General features: G+C 42.0%; 1 protein-coding gene and 2 long non-coding RNA genes across 10 annotated transcripts in view; 1 reads left to right on the forward strand and 2 right to left on the reverse strand.

The window, feature by feature from the left end:
• Nucleotides 1-3,746, reverse strand: part of TNC (tenascin C) — a 97,783-nt gene extending 94,037 nt beyond the window's left edge. For 6 of the 8 annotated variants that reach the window (XM_063714399.1, XM_063714398.1, XM_009244791.4 and 3 more), the window contains exon 1: nucleotides 2,721-2,991. The gene's annotated coding sequence lies outside the window, so the exon portion shown is untranslated. Of the gene's footprint in view, nucleotides 1-2,720 lie in introns of all 8 variants that reach the window. The other 2 variants (XM_063714400.1, XM_009244793.4) reach the window with 2 other exon arrangements.
• LOC129047996 (uncharacterized) lies at nucleotides 1,185-7,470 on the forward strand. The gene is made up of 3 exons (XR_008509957.2): nucleotides 1,185-1,606; nucleotides 5,732-6,170; nucleotides 6,577-7,470. It is a non-coding gene; the product is annotated as an uncharacterized LOC129047996 (long non-coding RNA).
• On the reverse strand, nucleotides 4,290-23,128 carry LOC103891525 (uncharacterized). Its single transcript, XR_655772.4, has 6 exons — nucleotides 22,809-23,128; nucleotides 12,507-12,671; nucleotides 11,710-12,387; nucleotides 11,070-11,185; nucleotides 7,560-7,635; nucleotides 4,290-4,459 (listed from the first exon to the last, which is right to left on the reverse strand). It is a non-coding gene; the product is annotated as an uncharacterized LOC103891525 (long non-coding RNA).
• Nucleotides 23,129-24,528: the final 1,400 nt, after the last annotated feature.

Genomic DNA, 24,528 nt, shown 5'->3' on the forward strand with positions numbered 1-24,528 from the left:
TGGCCACAGTCTGCCTGGAGGGGTGTATTTAGTCAGAAAGGAAGTGTTTTCCTTCTAAAGGCAGGCAAGAAGCAGAGAAGCATTCAGAAGGAACACAGCAGAATGTACCTCTGACTTGGTGATCATGGGGACCTGGGTGTGACACCTGGCTCTGTCACTCCGAGTTCTAGGACCTTGGTAAATTATTCAGTCTCCCTGTTCTTGAAGCCATCTCTTTATCCAACAAATATAGTCCATACCTCAGAGACATGCTGTGGATGATCCCACAAAGGTCTACAGTTTTGAAAGTAGGCTCATCATATATTTTGGCTATCATTGTCATTAGAATTAATTAAAATAGCCTTTGTTAAACCTTTTAAATTTCTCATACATATTCCTGTCTATTGCACTATTTGTGGACTTGCTCTTACTTCTGTTACAGATGGTGACTCAGAGGGGCAAAAATCCTTGTTGAAGGGCAGAATGGCAACCAGAATGCACACAGCCTGGTTTCATGATTTGTAACTGTGTTTGTTGTCATTGAAGATTTCGTGGCCATGTCCCTTAGGCTAAGATCAAAGGTATAAGTTTTAGATCTTGTGACCCCACTTCAACCAAAGCAGCCCTGCATTTACCTGTCATATACTGGGGTTTTGCCCTAAATTCATGTAATGAATATTTTCATCATTAAAAATAAGTTTAAAAATCATGATCTTAGAACATCAATCTTGGACAGTCCTTGTAAAATGATAAACAGAGAAACTAAGAAAAGTTTCCATTTATTGAAACCTTAATATGTGGCAGGTACTATGCCAAGAGTTTGCCATATATTATGTCATTTGAATGTTGCAAGAGCCCTGTGAAACATAGTTTGTCATCTCCATTATATGAATGACAAAGCTGAAGGCTGAAAGGTTAGTCACTTCTTAGAGCAGGGAAGGTGGAGGTTAGTGGGAGATAAAATAGAGAAGCTAGGTTTTTAAAACAAAGCATAGAGGAAAAAAATATTTAATGACTGTAGAGCTTGGCAACATCCCTTTCAATCCTTGTCCAATTTACGCTGTTTGAGCAAACCAGAGAATACTCATATTGTGCACCTTTTTCTTCTCCACAAAGCAATCACCTTCCTGAAATGCAAGGGCCAAAGCACGCTAACTTACATCTCCTGCAAATGACTTGCAGGTGCACAATGCCAGAAACTCTTCACTGGGTTATCTAGGACTGAATAAATCTTCTTCAGTCCTGAATTGGGCTTGCCTGGCTGGGGTGGGTAGTAGTTTTCCTTTCTAAAACACATATGGGAAAGCTCTGTAAAAATGGGGGAAAACGTCTACAAAAACATGAAAAAGAGGTATTCATTCTTCAAGTGGGGCTCCCTGTCCTGCTCTCCCTCCGGACAGAAAGCTTTTCCAAAGAGTTTCCAATAGCATTGTACTTCATAGCTGTCAGCTTTAGAATCTGCAGATGCCTAAACTCTAAACCTCCTGACATTCTGGAATCAGAATTTGACATTAACATCCAGCCCCAGGCTGCTACCTTTTCTCCAACCTGTGCCAACAGAACCCCCTGCTTGTAAAATACAGCCAAGTCTCAGACCTGCCAGCCTAGTGAGACACCCTCAGACTCGGTGAGATAAAAAGTGGGGGCTGGGGGCGGGCTGAGGAACAACACACAAGAAATGATCCAAGACTGGCTAAGTGCCTCTTTTAACTTCCAGAGTGATGGCAGTTTTTGGCAATGACAATGATTATCCAAACTTCCAGTTATTAAGCAGTCATTGCTGATCTTTCTATACCTCATTTTCTCCTCAAAACGACAGCAGACGCTATTGTCCCCATTTTAGAGATGTGAAAACTGAGGATTAAGGAAGTGATGTATCTTTCTCAGGGTCATATGTATGGTGGTGGGGAGAATACCAAACACCTCTGGCTTCAAACCTAAGCTCTTATTCCTCTTACAACACTGATGGGTGAGAAGAACCCCTGTGTTCTTTCCAAAGTACGCCAGGGGCGGCAGGGTTCCCATACCTGGGGGATGTTGTTGCTCAGATCTTTCTGTGATGAGAGGTAAGGAGGAGGAGGTGATTCTAGAGACACGTGGAACACTGCTGGCTCTAGGCACCGGAATAAAGCTGTTCTCCACCACTCTCTAGCCGCCTGTCAGTTATTCATCTGGCCCAGGAGCCACCTCCTCTCTTCTGTCCCCCAGCTCTCATCTCCAGGGTGAATATTTTGAGGACCAAATGAGGGAATGGGTACAAAACTCTTTGTAAACTTTATGTAAGTGCTGTTTAGATATGCACTTTTGTATTCTCCCTGCACTCCTCTATCAAACTCCCTCTAACCCATCCCAGGGGCAGGCTATGAGCAAACTCTACCATAAAACTCTACTTCCCTAACCCTCAAAATAAAATATATATACAGGTGAATCAGCCAGACTAGAAGTAGGAGGGCAGTTTAAGAGAAAATTCTTACTTTTCCTCTGCAGAACAGCAGAAGATAACAACTTTACGAAAAGTTCCTTTCGACTATTCATAAAGTTAAAACAAACAAAATTACAAGACCAGAAAAGTCAAGGTGCATCTGATCATAACCAATACACACTCTTTTTTTTTCCAGCAGCGGAAAAAAAAAAAACCCATATGTTTTATAATTATAATATAAAACCACAACTCATTTGGTACCAGGAATGCAATCCGTACATCATAAGGATCTCTAGTGATGAGGGAAAAACAGACTTACCTTTCCGATGGGGGAGAGACCTAGATCCTTGAAAGAAGTACCTGGAGTGGGGAGCTGCGGCGGTTCCCACGTGCGCGGTCCCCCGAGTCCCCCAGCCGCGCTGCCTTTGTGCCCACGGAGGCGGGGGCGTGTATCTACGCGCTGGAGAGGCGGGTGACAGTAGGCAGGCTGTGGCCGGTGCAGCCAACTTTGGCAGGCTTATATAGCGAGCTCCTTCCTCTGTAATGGGACGCCTCGCCTCCAGACATCCTTTCCCACTTTTTCAGTTGGCGAATTAAAGGAACAGCCCTCCCAGCGCAACAGGGTTAGCTCATGAAAGACGCGCTCACTCCTGGCTCTCGGCCAGGGAAAGAACCCATTTGCATACAATTTATGGCGAAAGTAGGAATTCCCGCTTCCCCTCCCGCCTCCCCGCCCCCGACCCCGAGTAGCTGTTAGTGAAATGTGATTTTTGCTTTGCTCCCCACACGGGTTTTCTAATTGTGAGACGGATGCCCGGGGAGCAAGAGGGAGTAGGATCCGCAGCCCTGGCTCCGCTCTTGTACTTGGTCAAGCTGGAAATGGGACCAGGGCTCTCCTGGGCTCTGGGCAGCAGCTGCTCAGTGGCACCTCGGAGCGAGTACAGGGACTGAGCCCAGTTCCTGGAAAGAGGAGATAAAGCCCTTCAAAAGCCTGGGGCGTTTCAGGTTTCCCTGAGCCAGCGGAGAGATAACCCAGGATTAGGTCTCAGCAGATGGGGATCGTGCGGGACGCTCACATCAGCCCTGCTTTTCTTATGTGGGAGCCAGCCTTGCCCAGCTGCTGGGAGGCATCTTTGTTCCAGCCCCAGTGTCCTACAGGGCAGTAGCTTTTTGACATTGTTCATGCCCTGTGCCTGGTGTGGTCTTCTCAGCTAGGTCTCCAGGGGGAAGGGTTTCTGAGGTTTTCTCTTAGTGCTGAAAGGCGTCCCCCACAGCCGTTTCTTTAAAGAAAAGCAATAATTTAAAAAGGTAACAACCTAATCCTTGAGCCATAAGCTGCGCCTTTGCTTTCCAGCCTGCCGTGGATTTCCTCCAAGCTCTGAGTCATCCTTTCGTTTGGTGGTTAGCATGCATTGAGTATCCGCAGGGCATACAGGGGCATTTAAGGGATTGAAGAAGTAGCACTTCACCCGTGCCTAGAAACTTCTGAGCCTGCCGCAGAGCATAGTAGTTTGTGACAGTGTAGTAAAATGAAACATCAAAAGTAATTCAAAATGCAACTACCATTGAGCCCTCCCTTATTAAGTCTATAATCAAGTGCTGTGCAGGGTACCTTATGAACACTATTTTTGTTCACTATTTTTGTTATATCCTTGTAACCAGTAAGTAGGCTAGGCACAAGTGTCTCTTTTTTACAGAAGAAAACTGACGTTTAGAGAAGTAATGAAAGTTTACCAAGGGAATACACCTGGGAAGTGTTTATATTACAACACTGGGCTCCAGCGTTCTATTACACGTTACTGTTTAGGAATAGGGTATGATGATATTTAAACAATGTTTTATGCTGTATTAGATTGTTAATGTCATTTGTGTAGAAATCACAGCCATATTTGAATATGGAAAATATATTTCTTTGCTCCGTAAAGCTAATTAGGAGAGATCTTTGATTTTTAAAAATTAACTACTAATAATGGAGGTCTCAATTATCCACTTATTTTCAATATTAAATGATATCATCCCCACAGTTATTATTGTTGCTGTGGGCCTCAGTTTCCCCATCTGAAAAAAAAAAGCAAGACACGATTAGGTCATCCTACGGTTGCTTTGGCTGTAGTATTTTAGGATTCTCTGCTAAAGTGACCCTCCCAGACAGCAAGAAAGCCCATAAATAGTCATGTCATAAAACCACTCATTTGAACTTTTGATCCATTTTGGCTGATTCAGATGTTGGTTGTTTGGGAAGTTTTAAATTCTGTGCTTTAGCCAAAGGATATTTCAGTAGCATGAAGCTGTGTCTCAACCAGCAGTGAGTGGTTCCATGCCTCTTGGCTTTCCTAAGGCTACTGAGTTAATCTCTTGGGTTAGGGATTAAAATATTAGAATAGTGTACAATATATGTCATATGGTATATAAACTATATTTGTATATAACATATAATCAATATATTTATAATTCTATGTGAGTTTTTAAATAAGACAAGAGCGCATGCTAGAAAACTAGATAGACATGGCTTTTTCAGGGAATGCCTCAAACTCGAACTCCTCTCCCCAGTTCTTTAGGATTCTACAATCGTTGATTAGTGTCTACCACAAGTGGTATGGCCAATCACAGGAAAACTAAAGCCAAATATGACCAGGCTGGCCCTCAAAGCAGGAAAAGGCTAGTGGAGGTGACAAACAAGAATACTATTATGGGTTAAGTTAACAACTATCATATAAGTATATTCTGATAACATAGAGAAGAGATGATTTATGCATTTTTAGGAGAGGCGACTTGTAAAAGGCATTTTCTCCAAAAAGCTATGTGGCATCTTAAGCTTTTTGGCATTTGAGTAAGGAGGGCCCAGACAAGGACGTGTTTTCCATCTGTGTACTGTTCGCAGCCTCTGTTTCCGGTAGATGGGTCCATATGCACCATGTACTCTACAATACTCAAACTTTGTTCATGCTAGGATGATGCCCTAGGCTCCTCACCTCCATGCCATCACATCTATTTATCATCCATTTCTGATCTGACTTCACTATGGAGCTTCCTAAATGGAAGAAATCCATCTAGGAAGAAATGTTTCTATGTGCGATGGCATTTGTAACTCTATTAGGACATCCATTGCATCTACATGGTATAATTACACATGTGCATGTCTAGATTTTCCTCCTAAATGCTAGGCTTCCTGAGGCTGGTGATCACACTTGCTTTTTCTGTACCTGGCATAGAGCCTTGGGTATCATAGAAGCTCAGTAAATGTTTATAGAGTGAATGAAGTAATGGAGGAACAAATAAATGTTTGACATGTTGTGCTTTATAATTAAATTCTTCCTTTTACAACAATAGAACCTGAAAAGGAAGCTGGATTATTATGTCCAATGCTTCCATTGCACAGATCGGGAAGTGGGGCGCTGAGAGGAAGAATGACTTCTCTAAAGCCACTATGCCTGCTTTCCCGGAGGAAGACTGTCACAAGCAGAACTGAGCAACCAAGCCACACTAGACATTACAGCAGAGGAAGTTTATGGAAATGAAGCACCATTTTTCCTCCTGTTTGGCAGGGGCCATACCTCTTGGCATCTGATCCCTCATGGTTGCATCCTTCTGAGAAGCATAAGCACTTTTTTCCACTTGAGAGGGCAGAATGAATGCATGTAAACACCACCTCTGCACAGAGCTTCCAGCCAAAGACTGATTTTGTTGTTGCTTGTTTGCAATTCTCATTCAGGAGTTGCTGGTGGAGGCTGTGGTTTGGAGACCAGAGGAATGTCGCAGTTTGCCTCAGGTGAGATCATTCTCATTTCTTTAAAGGTCTGTTAAATGTAATACTTTTTCTTCCAGACAGAACAGACAATGAGTGGAATTTTGGCCAGGACTAGTGCTGAGGAAGCTGAGTATCCACTTCCCCATGGAATCCCCTGCTTCCTACTCTGATTATGTACTCCTTCACTGTTCCCAACCTTCCTCCTCCTCTTCTTGGGATTCATCTCATCTGGTGTGCTAACTCCAGTCCAAAAGTCTCATGTGACTCCATAATTACCAGAAATCTTTTCCAAAGCCGGGATGGATCTCTGATCCCACACAGTGGGCCAGTCATTTAATTAAATGCATTTTGTTAGAGTCAAGGTTTCCCAACTTGCTTGCAGATCATTGTTGAGTGGTCTTTTCCAACTCTTCTCACTTTTCCTTAGACAACAAAGGACAAAATCAAGTTCAAAGGCCATATGGAGTGTGTGGCAAGACATATGAGAGCTTCTCTGATGGATGGACCACGGCAATTTAGCTGCACCATCAACCAAGAAGTCATGCCTGGTCAGCATAGCAGAGTGGAGAGCATTGGTTGAGTGTCCAAGTCTTGATGCTGCATCAACTCGCTGTGTGACTTTGGGAAAATCCCTTTCCCTGCTGACACCCAGGGTCCTGGTTAGCAAGTGGGGAATTCCCAGGGATTATAGCAACTCAAAACTCTCAAGTAAAATCTTTAAAGAAATAATTTAGAAGTCTCCAAGCCTTTGCACATTCACTTCCCTAAGAAGAACCCTGCCTTATTGCCATGACAAATTCTCAAGAGTTCCTTCATAGTGCTTCTTCTAACAAAGTTTTTACGACCCTCACATCCAGAGAGAAGGGACTCTCCTTCATGCTCATCCACACCACCATTTTTTAACTTTTAGTATGTTGCACATTTTATTTCTCTAGCCTGTTTACCCTGCTAGATCATGGACACCTGAGGGTAGACACTGTGCCTTTCCATCTGTTTGTCAGCAGTTCTCTTTGTCACCAGCATCTGTTGATGGCTGCTGCCTATGCCATGTTATTTGTTAATTATTTTGAATATCATTCCTGCATATCATAGTGTTTAGAATAGCATGTGACCTGTCGCAGATTTTGGAGGTAAGCAATAAAAACATTCTTGAAGTGACTTTTATGAAATGATTAGAGACCTTAATTGTTATCATCGATTTACTCATTCATTTGCCCAGCTGGTCTGTGAGGACTCCTTGAGGGCTAGGACTGTGCTTTTCACCTGTACAGACCCAAAGCACTTGGAGGTTGATTAATGTTCCCATGAAATGATTGACTGATCAACTAATTGGCTGCATAATGGAAAATATATGAGATTAGCACACAGTCTTGGGTTCTATTTGGCCCAACTGCTTACAATATGAATTACCTTGAGAAAAGCATGTCCCCTCTCTGAAGCTCCTCCTCTTCATCTTGGGATTCATCTGGTTTCCTGTTTTATAAAACTGAGATAAAAGTCTGTGCCTTGAGTACCTTTCAAAATTGGTATGAAGACCAAGTAAGTGGGTGTAAGACAAAGTGCTTAGTAAAATGGGATGCCCTATGTAGAGTTTTTTGACGCTAAATGATGTGGTTCCCTTTCCTGCCCCCCACCCCCCAAATCCCAATAGAAAGCTCAATCTCTGCATAGCTGTATTGTGCTTATGAAAGCATGGAACCCAGCTTCTATCTGAAGCACTCTTGGGCTTTGCAGGGGCTGGCAGCAGGGAGAGGGGAGTTGAAGCCACCTGGTGCTGTCTTGTTAAAATATTCTAAAGACTGCCTCTTTGGAGATTGAAGGGAAAGAGGAAGAGTTTAAAAAACTAGCATTGCCCAAGCTAAATTAGAAGATGTGGAGTTGTATATTTCCAACAGAGGGCTGAGGAGGCAGTTTTGATCATGTTTACTGGTCTGAGCTCAGGCTGAGGTGATGAATACAAATGGGTCAAACCATCTTGGGCTTAATACAGGTCACAGAGGGAATATATAGCTTTGAAATCAATGCAAATTGAATTTCTTTCTTTGATTTTCCACAGCTGGGTTGGATACTTGTGAGGAAGTATAATTTGCTTGTTTTCCTTCTCTCTTAGGTTTCTTAAGATTTCTTTTGTGGGCCACAAAGAATAACAGTGGCTAACACTGATTGAGTATTTTCTGTGATCTAGGCACTGTTGAAGCAGTTTGGATGTATTAAATTATTTAATCTTTACAATGAGTCTTTGGGTTAGTCCTATCATTGTTCCCATTTTGCAGATGGGGGGTGTGAGACATGGAGAGGTTAGGGAAATGTCCAGGGTGCATGGGTAATAAATAGTAGCAAGAGGATTCAAACCCACCAAGAGGACTCCAGCTCTCAATTGTCTATTATTGTGGGTGCTTTCTTATGTATTTAATGTAACGATTGCCCAAAGGCAAAGATGGCATCCTTTGATTCATGAACCAGATTGAGTGATTTGGAGCTTGCGCATAAAGATCTGAGGAGGCAAGGTGGTCTTTGGCTATTTTTCTTTGTCCCTGTCTATTTGTGCCAATCCTGGAGTTTTGGGATTACCTAGCATGCACTTGGTTTCAAACCTTAATTTAACCAATAATAGCTACAAAAAGGAGTAGGACCTTGGGTAAATTATTTAACACCTTTCTTATAGGTTCTCCATCTGTAAAACGGGTACAATGATCACTGATACTCCTTGGAGCTAGTCTCAGGATTAAAAGAACAATACTTAGTCAAATACTTACGCCGTTGCTTGCCACATTCTAAGTAATCTCAAAATGGTGGCCTTTGGCTATTGTAGACAAGTCACTTATTCTACTGTGAGCCTTTACTTTCTCATCTGTAAAATGATGGAAAAGATAATGTCAGAGGTATGTTTCAGAAATGTGCTCACTAAAATAAGAAGAGTTAATAAAACAAATGTACATGCAAATAAAAATATAAAGCTCTATTCATCATGGGACGTAAGATTTTCAGATTGACCGAACTGCACTAGTCACCCTGTGTGCTCTAATGTTCTTCATAAATTTCCCCTCCATCCTGCTATACACATGCAGTACACATGCACACACACACACACACACACACACACACACACACACACACACACAGAGTTCATGGAAATGAGTATTTTCCTGAAGGGATGTTTAGTATTGCTCTGAGAGAGAAATAGTTTGAACTTCCTTTGAAGAGTAGAACTACATTTGCCCATCCAGTCAATAGCAGGCGTTATTATTTTTAATCGTCTTTCAAGCCTTGTACATTCTGTTTCTCAGGTGGAAAAATTTACCCTATTCAGAGTCAGCTGGGTGGTTTCACTTGCCGCAGAGCCAGAAGCTCCCTCGGCAGGGCCTAGAGGTTGATGGACTGGCATCCCATAGGTATTTGAGTCACTCTCCTCCTTGGGAAGTACTCTGGGCTGGCCCTTTGTCCCTTACCCTTCCTAAGGAGGAGAGTAAATTGACCCTCCTTTAGTGAGCACATACTAGGCAGTCCTAACCTTGACTACTTCCTTGCCCCACAGCCTTCCAATGGTAGGGGTGGTGACAAATATACCCACTTGTATTTGCTAATAACATGACAAGGCATTGGCATTATCTCAGTCCTCACACCAGGCCATTCCCCTAATACAAGTGAGAAAGCTGAGGTGAGAAGAGATCAAGAGACTTGCTGAAAGTCACACAGCTGGTATGTGGTCTCACAGAAGGTCCGCATATGAAAATTACTGGGCTACTGGGCTCTTCAGGTTTCCATTACAGAACCATCTATAAAGAGTATTATTTTATCAGTTTTATGGGGTACAGTGGCATAAAGAAGAAGCTCATGATCTGATACTAGGCAGATGGGATCAATCTTAGCTCTGCCATTTATTGGTGTTTGACCTTTTTTCAATTTCCTTCACTTATGTGACCCCATCTTGTATCTGAGTCTGTAAAAGAGGAGTGAGAATACTTACTTCACAGGGATAAAGGAAGGACCATGGGAAACTGAATAAGGATTCCCAAGATGTGTGTTCGAATCCATGGAATCTGTGAATATTATCTTGTATGGCAAAAAGGACTTTGGAGCTGTGACTAAGTTAAGGATCTTGAGGTGGGGAGACTATTTTGCATATACTTAAAAGTGTCTTTATAAGAGGAAGGCAGAGAGAGATTTGACTACAGAGGAGGAGAAGGCAGTGTGACCAAGGAACTGAGATTGGAGTGATGTGGCCAGAAGCCAAGGAATGCCAGCAGACACCAGAAACTGAAAGAGGCAAAGAATGGATTCTCCCTTGGAGCCCCCAGAAAGACCAGGTCTGTTGACAACTGGATTTTAGCTTACTAAAACTCACTTCAGGCCTCTGGTCTCCATAGTTGTAAGAGAATACATTTCTGTGTTATTAAGTCATTAAGTTTGTGGTAATTTGTTAGAGTAGCAATATAAAACTAACACAAGAAATAAATGGGAAAGTATCTTTGTGTTGTGCATAAGAGGGCCTTAAAACAGTAATGCTTAACTTGAACTCATGGAGATAGAGAGCAGAAGGATGGTTACCAGACTCTGGGAAGGGTTCTGGGAGGAGGGCTGGGGGGTGGGGATGGTTAATAAGTACAAAAAATAATTAGAAAGAGTGAATAAGATGTAGTATTTGATAGCACAACAGGGTGACTATAGTCAATAATAATTTAAATGTACATTTAAAAATAACTAAAAGAGTGTAATTGGATTATTTGTAACACAAAGGATAAATGCTTAAGGGGATGGATACCGCATTTTATGTGACATGATTATTAAACAAAACCTCTCATGTACCCTGTAAATATATACACCTACTATGTACCTACAAAAATTAATGAATTTTAAAAAATGGTAATGGTTAGTATTGGTCCAAGAGATTATTTTCTGGGAGAAATGGCATTAACTTACCTTGAAACTGGAATGCTTTTCCACAGAGATGTAGTTCTATGATGTAAATGCACATCGCTAGATTTTCAAGTAGTTTTTTTGTCACAGCTCCTTTAACATGACATTTTAGTTGTAGGCTGAAAGACAGAGAAGGAAAAGGAAGTTGGAGGGAGTTGCAACCTCCATCATTAGCCCGACAGTTTTGAAGTGGCCTGTTGACATGGGAGCTTTGCAGTGTCGAGTGGTTTAGCCCACAGTGAGGAGTAAATCTGGACTTATACATGACATTCCTATCATTCCAGGGTCAGTCTGAACCCAGCAAGTGGCAGGCTTATCAGGGTCACTACTCATCCATAATTCAGAGGATTCACCCACAGCACACTTTGACAAGTGTGAAAAGAGCTATGAGACAATCCTGCTCAAGTTAGAGATAAGAAAATGGGGCCCAAAGCAGTTGCTTATCTTGCCCACTCTGAGCTAAAATCCAGGTCTGCTCATTTGTGAAACTATGTTCCACGTGGAGGAAGGAGCTTGCCTAAATTAGCGTAAGACCAGCCAAAACCAAAGGAATTTATTGCTTAAAAAATCCTTTACATGGATTGGGCTTCTTCAGTTAGAAAGGACATAAAAAGGGGACCGAGAGGAGTAGGTGAACACACACCAGGCTCTCTACTCCCTCTGAGCTTCCGTGAGCAGTACGATGTCGCTTCTCTCTCTCTCCTGCTTTTCTCCAGTTTTGGATGTATGCAGTGCTCTCATCGATGTGGCTGTGGTGTCAGAGGACCAAAGAAGCCCCTTAGTGAGATGCCAGGCAAGTTTTTCAGACACAGTATCAGAAAGCAGCCTCTGTAGGGGAACTTCAAAGACTTTCTAAATTATTTGGAACACCTGCCCAGGCCCACATTGGGCTCAACTTGCAGATGAATGGTATATGGGGAGTGCCCTTGAGTGAATATAGATAGATGACTCATCGTTTGAGGCAGATGATAGATTTCCCTCGTGGAAATACTTTATAAGGAAATTATGGTGAAGGCTTGATAATCCCCATGGACAGGAGTGGGCAGGGACCAGGATGAATCAGTGAGACAGCTGCATTGTGGAAGACCAATCCAGGGAAGCTTACTTTGAAGTATATTCTGCCAGTGGCTCCTTTAAACTAGTAAGGTATTGCCAAGGAGAGATCTTCTGAGAGTCTGGCTTAATGAGCAGAAATCAGTTATAAGTGGTTGCTTTTGAAGGAAGTGGAAGTACTTTGGCTTTTAGCAAGTCGCAATTTTGTTTGCTCAGTTAATCTAAGAAGTAATTCATATGAAATTGCTCGTGTTCAACCATATTTGACCTACAAAAATGATACTTTAATATGATTAAACTTAATACAGTATGAACTCTATCACCAAATCTGTGACAAAGATAAATTCCAGACCAGACCTTGGCTAAATTTAAAAAGATTTTGCCCACTGTCACTCTTGTGATAGAAAGACAGGCCAGGTTGGTGTGGGGCAGGGTATTTGTGAAGGACAGTGAGTTAGCCCCATGCTTGCAGTTTTGACAGCCATGGTTGGCAGATGAATTTTTTTCTCCCATCTGTGGATACCGTACTGATATCAACACCATATGTAGAACCTAGGTAGAGCAGGAAGACACCCAATAAAAGAGATGTCACAAGCTGATATTGCATATCAGAATTCAGGTTTAGGCCCTTAGAGAGCCATGGAGATGACCAGATAGCAGCGGTAAAAGGCATGGTGTTCTTGAGACTACACCTGGGCAAACATGTGAATGGATAGTTGCTTTCTAATGAGCCCCTTGGAAGGGAATGGAGGTTTACTCTATCACTCCTATGACACGGGGGATCTTCTGTAAATAGTGATTGTTAATTTTTATTGAGCATTTATTATGTGCTGGATACCATTTTTAGAACTTTACACACATTAACTTCATTTAATCTTCATAACATTTCTATGGATAGATACTATTATTAGTCCCAAATGAAGGCATGGGCAAGAGGGAGTTACTTGATCAATAATAAATAGCTGGTGTCAGATATGGGATTAGGACCCAAAACTCTTTACATGTTGCACGGGATCCTCTTCACTACGTTTTCCTGCAGAGGATGTTTGTATTAATCCATTCTATGCTGCTAATAAAGACATACCAAAGACTGGATAATTTGTAAAGGAAAGAGGTTTAATTGACTCACAGTTTCACATGGCTAGGGAGGCCTCCCAATCATGGTGGGAAGCGAAGGAGGAGCAAAGTAGTATCATCTTACATGGCGGCAGACAAGAGAGAGAATGTGCAGGAGAACTCCCCTCCAACTTTTTTTTTTTTTCTTTTTTTGAGAGGGAGTTTTGTTCTGTCTACCAGGCTGGAGTGCAGTGGTGCGATCTCGGCTCACTGCAACCTCTGCCTCCCAGGTTCAAGTGATTCTCCTGCCTCAGCCTCCCAAGTAGCTGGGACTACAGGCACATGCTACCACGCCCAGCTAATTTTTTGTATTTTTAGTAGAGATGGTGTTTCACCGTGTTAGCCAGGATGGTCTCCGTCTTCTGACCTTGTGATCTGCCCATCTTGGCCTCCCAAAGTGCTGAGATTACAGGCATCAGCCACCGCGCCTGGCCTGGGAACTCCCCTTTTTAAAACCATCAGCTCTCATGAGACTTATTCACTATCATGAGAACAGCTCAGGAAAGACCCACCCCCATGATTCAATTACCTCTCACCTGTCTCTCCCATGACACATGGGAATTATGGGAGCTACAATTTAAGATGAGATTTGGGTGGGGACACAGTCAAACCATATCAATGTTTTACTGCTTTACTTTCCTTGTTGAAGGAAATAAAAAGAAGAGGAAGAAAGGAAAGGGCATGATAATATTTATTTCTATTTATTTTGTTGACTAATTCTTCCAACCATTTCTTCATTGCACTTAGACTGATGGGATACACAGGCCCTGTGCTAATAGCTGTTGGCGATATAGCCACAAACACAACAGATGCAATCACTTTCCTTTTGAACTTACCTCCTAGGGCAATGTTTCTCAACCAGGGATGGTTTGCTCTCTAGAGGATATTTGCTAATGTCTGCAGGCATTTTGGCTGTCAGAGTTTGGAGGTTTGCTATGGGCATCAAGTGGGCAGAGGCCAGAGATTCTGCTAAAAGTCTGCAATGTAGAGGATGGTCTCCCACAACAAATAATTCTTCGTCCCAAAATGCCAATAGTGCTGTTTGAATAATGCTGATCTAGTGAGGATGTAGGATGTAGAATAGTGACAAATATCCAACATACAGATTGAAAAGACCTGAACTTGGACCCCAGAATCACTCTAACATTTATGACCTTGGGCAGAACTAACCCAACAGACGTGCAAGGGGATAGTGTGTGAGAGACATAGGTTTCATGAGATGGGATAAACACTCTCTTCTAATAAAGTGTCTTAGGAAGTGAGGAGACTTGAACTGGTCATGCCACAGAGTGCATTCAGAGGGGTTGTGTCCTGAGTGAGTCACCAGGATCCCAATATCATAGTTGGAGATGGAAGGAGCAGAGCTACTCACTTCTAGGGGTGCAGACCCCAAAACTGAGGATATCTGCTATAGCCAGAGAGGAATGGGGCATGCAACTGGTTCCTAAATGTTCTAGGCCATGTAAGACCTCTAGATTATTGAATAAACTAGTGGACAAGAGAAGCAACACTCAACACAGCTGAGACTGAATTTTCTACCAGTCACAGAGGAGTATACCATGGTTGAAAGAAATAAAGAAATAAGATATATCTTACCCTCAAGTACTGTAATGTACCCACTATGAGGAGATATATATATCTCCCAGCTTCTGGCCAGCCACAGAAATTGATAGTTTTCCTTCTTTCAAAAGAAAACAATTGCAGTTGAAGTAATAGCTTTCCCTGTTTTTATGAAAGTTGCATGATGGGGAGATGAGACCCATGGGTATGATAAACTTTCCAATGCCTAAGCATTCTGTTTTGGATGCTAACCTCTAGTTAGGAAGTATATACGGCTTGGCTTATAAACTGTTTCCTTCGTATATTAGATGTTCCCTTCTCCAAGGACCAGGATGCTGAGACCAGAGGTTTAAGAATTTGTCTCCAAGACTCCTGAGCCCCTTATTGCTGTCTGCCTCAAGCAATCCAGTAGAAACAGCTGGTTTCCTTTGGGTAACAGAGAAGAATGCTCAATGTCAAAATCATTCTCCAAGCCTTAAAATATCCAGCAAGATTTAACCGGTACCTTGAACAGTGGCTGGCTCATAGTAAGCACTCTATAAATATTTGTTATAAGAATTTATGGCTGAATCTAATCACCTTTGAGGTGCTAGCTTGGATATGGAAAATTTGGCTCACAATTTTCCTTGTAAAAGCAGCCAATTAAATTCAATACAGAGTAATTAATTATCTACACTTTTCTGGAACAATAAAAATAACAGCCCTAACCTTTTGTTCTTAGTGATTAGATGTTGTATGAGCAGGGTTGGCAGTAGTTAGAGTTGCCAAAGCCTGGAACTATAATTTTTTTGGAGCTCCAATTCAGTGGACTGATGCCCCCTATGGCATCAATATCTTTATTTTACAAATATTTGTTAGATTCAGACACGTATCACACCTTGGGTGCAAGTAATGGGACCATGTCATAGGGATTGAAAGTGACCCATCCATAGTGGCGGGTGCCTGTAATCCCAGCTACTGAGGAGGCTGAGGCAGGAAAATGGCATGAACCCGGGAGGCGGAGCTTGCAGTGAGCTGAGATTGCGCCACTACCCTCCAGCCTGGGTGACAGAACAAGACTCCGTCTCAAAAAAAAAAAAAAGTGATCCATCCAGCTCTGAAGGAATTTATAACCAAAGAAACAGTAATTGTAAAACAATGTCGTAAGTGCTGTAGTACAAGTCACCATAAGAGGCTATGATTGGGACACAAAGAGATAGAGAATCTTGTATTTCCATTGCTTGAGTATTTTTAATGTCTGAAAACTCATTGTCATAGAAGGAACTACAGAAAAAGAAAGTGCACTAATGTTTCCTATGCATTGAGCATATTTTAAATAAGTACTTACTATATGCCAAGTACTATGGGAGGTTCTGGAGAGGCAGAGAATAAAAGAGACAACCATTAAACACACAAATACACAAATAAACATGTAATTCCAAAGAGCTGTAAGTGCAATGAAAGAAAAGTCAATTGCCTGTGAGACACTCTATATTAGTTTCCACTTCCTGGTTTTAGTTAATCCCATCAATCCTGAAATAAGCATTTTAATCTGTATTTTGCTAAGGAGTTTACTGAGGCTTCCAGCTGTAAAGTGTTTTGCCAAGAGCCACCGGGCTGGTAAGTTTTGGAGCTGGGATTAGAAGTCAGAATTGTCCAATGCCAAGCCCATGCACTTCACTCCAAGTCCTCATAAGGGAGCCTCATGAGATATGAGCCACCCCATTCAGGGACAGTTTCACTAATTTATTAGAAGCATGCTTATTAAAACGCACTCTTTCTATTCAGCCTGTTATTTACTTTATACTCCTTTAACATCTACCACCCATATAGGGGTTAATTATATACTATCTCATGTTGATTTATAAATGTGGATTAGTAAGGACATGGAAAGTCTGATTCTCCCACTCAAATCCACCCACCTTCTGTCTAGGCTGATGCTGGATGTAGAAGTTCCTATTAAATACAGCATAGACTTTGAAATTTTTATGGTGTTGGATACAGACTCCAAAGTAATGGACTAAGAGAACCAAATGGCTCTGAGTTCCCTTAAAATCATGCGGAGCTGTGTTCAAATCCCAGCTCAGTCCTTACTAGCTATATGCTTCTAGGCAAGACTTTCACACCCTGGGCCTCAGAGTCCTTACCTATGACAGGGAGATCAGATGCCTACCTTCAGTGTTCTTTTGAGGGGTCAATGAGTTAAAGTGCTTAGCACCATGCCTAGGACACAGAAAGCACTAAATAGATGGTACTTATTATCACTTCTAGGTTTTCCTCTTTATTGGAAGGCTCTCATCTGAACCATCAAAGCTAGCTGCTCAAATTTTAATTCATTTCTAAAACTACATAAGGAGTTGGAAACTTACTGTATTCTATTTTCTTCTGGAATTTTTTCCCTTGCTTTTAATAGAAAGGGAGTCTGATTTGTTCCACTTTTTCTGTGCCAGTGGTTCTCATTCTCGACTGGGGGCAATTTTGTCCCCCATTGTTTGGAAATGACTGGAGACATTTTGGGCTGTCACAACTAGGCTGGGTGGAGATGCTATCGACAACTAGCGAATGGAGGTCAGGGGTGCTGCTGTACCTCCTACAATGCACAAGGCAGTTCCCCCCACACATCTCAACAAAGAATTATCCAGCTGAAAAATGTCAATAGTGCTGAGATTGAGAAAACGTGGTTTATAGTGGCCAGCAGACCGGAGCCCGGGTGAGCTCCAAGATGATGTCATGCTGGGGGAGACCCACGCTGGCCTGCGGTGAGACACATTACACATGGGGGATCGCACCATTTCCTTGCAGACCCCTCACCTCACCGCCGCCGCCGCCTCATATCCTGCTCAGGTCCCTCCTGGGAACCCAGAGAAACCTCACAGCAGATGGGGTTTCATTTAGTCACATTCTCTGCAGCCAGATTGGATTACATCGCCAGCAGCTCTGACTCTGAGAGACCAAAGTTGCTTGATGAGCTCTGGGCTGGCCTTTCACCTTCCAGGACCCAAGCTCACTCCAACACACAGAAGGAGAGGGGCTTGTTTGTGGTTCTGTCTCTCAAAAGGACAAAAGCTGAGAAACAGAAAAAGCCAAAAGGATATTAGTATCTTCTGTTGAAAATCGGCCTGGATATTTCTGTCTGTATTTCTTGTGTTTATTATGACAGGTGATAAATATTCAGTAATCTTTTTGAAGAAATATATAAATTATAGCGATCTCCAGGGAGTCTGTATTTCATATGTGTCTTCGTTATAGGCTGTTATAACAGAACACCACAGACTGGGTGGCTTATAAACAATAGAAATGTTATTTCTTATAGTTCTGGAGGCTGGGAAGTTCAGGATCAAGGTACCAGCAAATTCAGTGTTTGGTGAGGGCCTGCTTCCTGGTTCATAGATGGCCATATGCTTGCTGTGTCCTCACTTGGCAGAAGGGACAAGAAAGCTCTCTGAGCCCTCTTTCATGAGGGCATTAATTCCTTCATGAGGGCACCGCCCTCACCACCTTCCTGCCAGTGGTTCCACCTCTAACTACCATCACATTGGGGATTAGATTTCAACATAATTTTAGGGGGATACAAATATTCAGCCTATAGCAATGTAAAAGAGTCAAAATGGCTACTAATTTTTGAGCAGTTATAATAACATAAGTACTGTGTTATGTGTTTAACAAGTATTGCCTCATGTAATTCTAAAACAATGATGTGTAGATTAGCTTCTCCACTTGAAAGCAGATGTAATGGAAGATCAGCAAAGCTGGCTCACTTCAGGGCCACAGCTACTAAGTGGAAAAGCCAGGATTCCAACTCCTCTCTCACTTCCTGCAAGACCTAAGTCTTAACCACTAAGCCAGATGCTTCTTACTAAATGGTTTAGTTTGGTTCCAGTGAGAAGATAGCTAATGTTTTGCAGAAAGCATGACTAATCCAAGATCTTCCAGCAACTGAGGAGTGATGGAAGCATTTCTGATTCCTCTTGATGTTGCTCTTTAGCAAATGGGTGAAACAGGTAAAATGAGTTACCAAAGCCTCTCATCTCTCACCTGGGCATGAATTCTATGCCTTTCCAATATACACATGCTACTGCTGCCTCCTGCCTCAAATTCCAGGTGTTCTCTTATACTAGATACTATGCTAGGAACCAGAGACCTAAACATTCAGTACCTGCTCTTCAAGAAGCTTACAGTCAAGTGTGAAAACAAGACAAGGAACAATGTTATTACAATCCAGCAGAATAAGTCCTGTGACTGAGGTAGGTACATGCTAGATGAAGGTTGTCTAACCCAGGCTACAGGGAGGATTAGCTGATTTATCTCCGAGTTTTGAAACATCTTCAAAGCAAAGTAGTTTGGGAAGGGTAATCTGGTAGAATATACAGCATATGCAAAAGCAAAGAGGCATAGAAGAGACTTCAGGAGCAGTGAGTAGTTTGGGAGAGATGGGCACATGATCCACAGAGGAGAGATCGTGATGAGTACTGTGTGCTAAGGAGTGTGCATTTATTCGGTTTTTCTGACCTCCCAAAAATAACAATGTCCACTTAGGAATACAGATTTTCACAATATAAAAGGGAACTGCCCACAGCTAAACCTTATGAGAACTTGCTGGTCTTCCATAGGGATTTCGGCACCACCAGCCACCCCAGTGTGCTTGTCACTAGGTTAGGGACTTCTAGTCTTGTGATCCTTGAGGCTGTAGTCCACATACAACATCTGCTACACATTCTAGTCTCTCATGGCTATGATGCATGCCAGAGTGGGCACTGATTCTCTACCTACTTAGGTACGATTCTGTTTTGCCAAGGATTCTCCTATACAATGATGTCCTTCCTCCCTCCATGCTCAGGGAACTAGATAGCTGTTTCCTTTCTTCAGAGAAGAAGACAGACTCACTGTATAGTTACTATGAAGAGATTTAGCACCTTCTCACCACCAGCATCTGTGGAAGATACAGGGGATGAGGATGCTTTGGGAACTATCTAAACTTCTCATTTGTAAGCTATTTTTGGATAGGAAGCAGAGCCACATGGAAAAGATTTGATAATGTTAACAAATGACACAATAATGACTAGCGAAGCCAGGAAGTGTTTCTTTTTATGCTCAAATGATGCACTTCAGTTACATAGACTTCTGAGAAGATAGCCTTCCCATTCTATCTAAAATGCCATTTCATCTTCTAATGTGCAACAAAATGCCACCTGATCCATAAATCATTCTTCCATATTTAGCCCAGAATGCCTCTTTATATTTTAGTTTTATCTCTATTCCTGATTACCCCACTTTGCCAGGATCCTAAGTAATTGCTTTCTTATGTGGCCCTCTCATGAGATTATAAAAGAAGGAGAGCAACATTTATCATGAGCCTCTATGTGGCAGGCACTGGGATAGTTGTTTTATAAATTCTTGTTCATGGAATCTTCCCAAATTGACTATAGGCAGATGTTACCAGCCCCATATTAAAAATAAAACTGGGTGTGATGGCATGTTCCTGTACTCCTGTGACTCAGAAGGCTGAGGTGGGAGGATCGCATGAGCCCAGGAGTTCAAGTCTAGCCTGGGCAATATAGCAAGACCCTGTCTCTGAAAAAAAAATAACAAAAATGAGTAAAATGGAAGTTCTGAGATTTTAAACTCCTGGAGGGCTTAAAATTTATGCCTTTATCTAGCTCTGTATGCTCCACCGTCATGACATAACAGTTCTCTGAATATGGTAAGAACAAAGTGAGTTTTATTGAAGTTCTTGGACTATTTCTTTTCCCTACTGAAGTAAGGCAATCTCCATCCAAGGTTCATCTTATATTAAAAAAAAATGCTAGGAAATCTCAACAGTGTTGTATCCAAGGAGTCAGAGCATTAAATATCTTGGGCTCCTGCCACAGGCATTTACTGTGAAGTAAAGGACATGTATTGTTCTGTGCTTCATCACGATAGAAAGAATGCCAGCGACGTCATGAAATATTTTAGGATCAGATTTGCAAGACTGTGCTTCCAAACAGCTGTGTGTCACAATGAGGGGCAGGGCCTGGGCATCTGGACCACCGGTGTTCGGCTCCTTCTCTTCTTCTCTCTTGACCTTTAGCAGGCTCCGTGTCTCTTTCCCTTGATGAAACAGCTAATGAAACACATCCTTTCCTTGAGTCAATCCCTGATTTCAGAAAAATCTTCAGATATCTGTGTGTGTGTGTGTGTGTGTGTGCATGTGTGTGTGTGTGTATGTATGTGTGTGTGTGTGTGTATGTTGGGGGGATGGAGGGAAGAGTGAGGAAATAGTTTCCATTCAGTAGTCTGGAGCCTGATCTATTGGAAAATTCCCCCCCAAAAGGAAATGCTACAAGAGCTCTTCTTTCACAGAGTTTGGAGTGGATTCTTTTCTGTTGTGAAGTGCAGATGTGAAAAATTCGTCATGTTCTCACCTATGGTCAGACAGACTGTTCAGACTTTTAAAACTGTGGCAGGAGCATTTGCTAGCCCTAGTTGCCGATGAGCTGGATATGTGGGTTTCCCCCACTAAACGGAACTTGGTCTTATGGCAATGATGAAGCCATATTGACCATACTTGAAAGAGGGAGGCTGGGGGTGGCCCTAATGAGTTAATGGCAATGTTCAAGTTCACTTAACTTTTGTAATCATCCAGTCTGCAAACGCATAGCATCTACTAGGAGAATGTATAATATTCATTAGGAATTAAAGATGATAATGAGAATATTTATTCATTTGTTTAACACGTATTTGCCTGTCTCTTGCTATGCAGTGAGTATTGTGCTGGCAAGTGAGGAATTTAGATGAACCAGGGGTTTGTCCTTAAGGGGCTCATAGCTTAGAACAGGAGACGGACAAGCAAAGTGACAATTGTAACCCATTGTGATCAATGTCATTAAAGGGAAAGTACAGGATCTAGGAACTAATAGTGGCTCAGGGTGTGGGGAGGATGGCTTGCTAGAGAAGATTACACTTGAACAGAATCTTGAATATGATTTAGAGCTTGAGAGGAAAAGGGAAGAAAGGAGGCAGTGGGAGAGAGGCAGAGATGTCTATCCATACCAGAGTGTGAAGATGAGAAACAGCATGCTGCATTTTGGGAAACTCCATGGAGTGAGGGTCGGGAATGGAGGGAGGGTTTGGGTGAGACAGATGAAACTGGCAGAATCTCATGTAGGACCTTGAGAGCCCTGGGAAGGATTTTGAACTCTTCTTTTCTAGAAAAGTTATAGGAGGCCATTTTTGGATGTCAACAAGGAGGGATAAAGATAGATTTGTGCTTGAAAATATCATCTTGGCTATAATTGTGAAGCAGAATTGCAAGCAGATTGGAGTTGGAGAGACCAGCGAGGGGCTGCTGTAGTCATTTAAGCAAGAAAGCATGGTGGCTCAAACCAGGGTGGGAGTTGCAGGGATGGAGGGAATTGGGCAGAGTCTAGTGATATTAAAAACAAACTTGCAAGGGTTTGGTGATTGATGGGATATGGGTAAAGAGTAGAGAGAAGTAACATCCTGAAATGGAATTGGCAGGTAGGGAGAAGAGGGAGAAGTGACCGTTGTTTGGACCTGGTGGTCCCAGCTTAGGAATAGAGGCAATAGAAACAAAAAAATTCTGTTGTAGACCTGGCCTCAGCAGGAAACCATGCCTGTGCTTTCTTTATCTCCAGACTTGGCCTGCCAGCACATACATATATCACCCTCTCACTTAAGATGGAGCTAACAGCAGGCAAAATTCATCTCTTAGAGGCCCTTACCCTATTGTTTTGGCATGTCTTTATTCTCACAGTCCACAGCAGTAAAATAATAATATTGCTTACGGAGAGATGGCACCATGGTTAAGTGCATGTAAGTCAGACTGCTGGATTTGTAAATAGTCTCATTCTTAATTAGCTATGTGAGCTTGGACAAGTTACTGAAGCCATCTGTGATTCAGTGTCCACTTTGATAAAGTAGGGGCCATAGCTCTTATTTGACAAATTTGTTTAAGAGGAAAACAAAAGCAGAATTATATGTACATGAGTAGGCACCTGATAAATACTGATAAAACAAATGAATAGTTCTTACCTTATTCTTGGTTCATTTTCTCTTCTCAGTGTATAATACTGGATGCACTTTTTCTTGGGGATTTAGAGCCTTGCTTTCTTTAAGGGAGAAAGGGAAGTTGAAAGGTCAATTAAAGTTTTTTGGAGGATCTGTATCCTGTGCTGGGTTAGGCATTTTTCTCATGTCCTCTAACCTCGGATTATCATTCTAAAGTCTTTATCTCATCATGTTCCTTCCTGTTGCCCAAAGGATCAAGTTCAATTTTCAAATGTTGAGTAAGGCTTTCTAGAGTCCGAATGTTTATGTTCTCTCCAAGTTCATGTTGAAACCAAATCCTCAATGTGATGGTATTTGGACGTGGAGCCTTTGAAAGGTGATTAGGTCATGAGGTGGAGCCTTCATGAATGGGACTAATGCCTTCATAAAAGAGACCCCAGATAGCCACCCTTCTTCTTCCACTATATAAGGGCACAGCAAGAAGACACCAGGAAGGGGCCCTCACTAGACACTGAATCTACTGCTGCCTTAATCTTGGACTTCTCAGCCTCTAGAACTGTGAGCAATACATTTCTGTTGTTTATAAGCCACCCATTCTATGGTATTCTGCTACAGCCACCTGAAAAGACTAAGACAACTTTCATGACCCTTTGTGACCTATCCCCAACTTGCTTCTTTAGCCTTATCTCCTGCCTCCACCTGCTAGATGCTGACTCTACCCTCTGCTTTAGATATGATATACTTTCTATTTATAAAAATGTCATGACCACATATGGCCCCATGCTAAAATGTGTGCTGTACCTTCTGCCAGGACTGTCCTCAGTTCTTACTCCTTAATTAAGACTTTGCTCAAATATTACCACCTCTTAAAGAATTGATCATTCTATCCTCTCTGATCCCTGGCACCTTGAGTTTTTTCTAATATAGAGCTTATTGCAGAGCATCTCAATTATTTGTTCAGTTTGTCTTTCCCTTAGTAAACTGTGACTCTTCAAGGGAAAAACCTATACCTTCTTGGCCTTGGTAGCCCCCAATCCTAACCCAGAACATGGCGCAGAGTAAGTGTTTAGGAAAGCTTTACTGAATGAATCAGTGGATAAGTCAATTCAAGTTAAAACTGAAGCAACAGTAGGTAGATGACATACCTTTTTTCCTCCCACCACCCTCTTGCTTTGCCTTGCCTTCACCCCAGCTCAGCAATCTGCTCAGAAAAGAGAGCATCAGAACTGACCAAAAAAGGAATGAATATCCTAAGAAATGATGCAGCTACATATTGCTTTGCTTGTGTTTCCTAGATAAGGCATTGATTCCTAGGTACTAGAATTATATACTATAATTAAAGAGATTTTAAAAAAATCTATCAACAAAGACCTAGAGTTTGAAAATCTTTCAATTTTCTAATCCAAGTTAGGGAACCAGTTACACACGGTAGCATAGGTCAAAGGGTAGGGCTATAAGACCTGGATTGGCTGGCTGAGGATAAATAAGGAAGTGTAGACTTAGTCCAATTGCAGCCCAAACTTGATGTGTAACATTTATACTTAGAAAATGTGTCATTCTCACTTCCTTTATACAGATTTGTCCATCAGTACATTGGATTTTCTTAAACAACTACCATTTGATTCCCCTATTATAATTATTGAAGAGAATTCACTCTGATAAAATACAGTCCTTAGTAGTTCACTTTAATGCTCTCTAAAATATTCTTGGAAAAATATGAACCTTTTTAAGTTGACAAGTGCTT

The sequence above is a fragment of the Pongo abelii genome, chromosome 13 (assembly GCF_028885655.2).
Source record: "Pongo abelii isolate AG06213 chromosome 13, NHGRI_mPonAbe1-v2.0_pri, whole genome shotgun sequence".
In the NCBI taxonomy this organism is placed as follows: Eukaryota; Metazoa; Chordata; class Mammalia; order Primates; family Hominidae; genus Pongo; species Pongo abelii.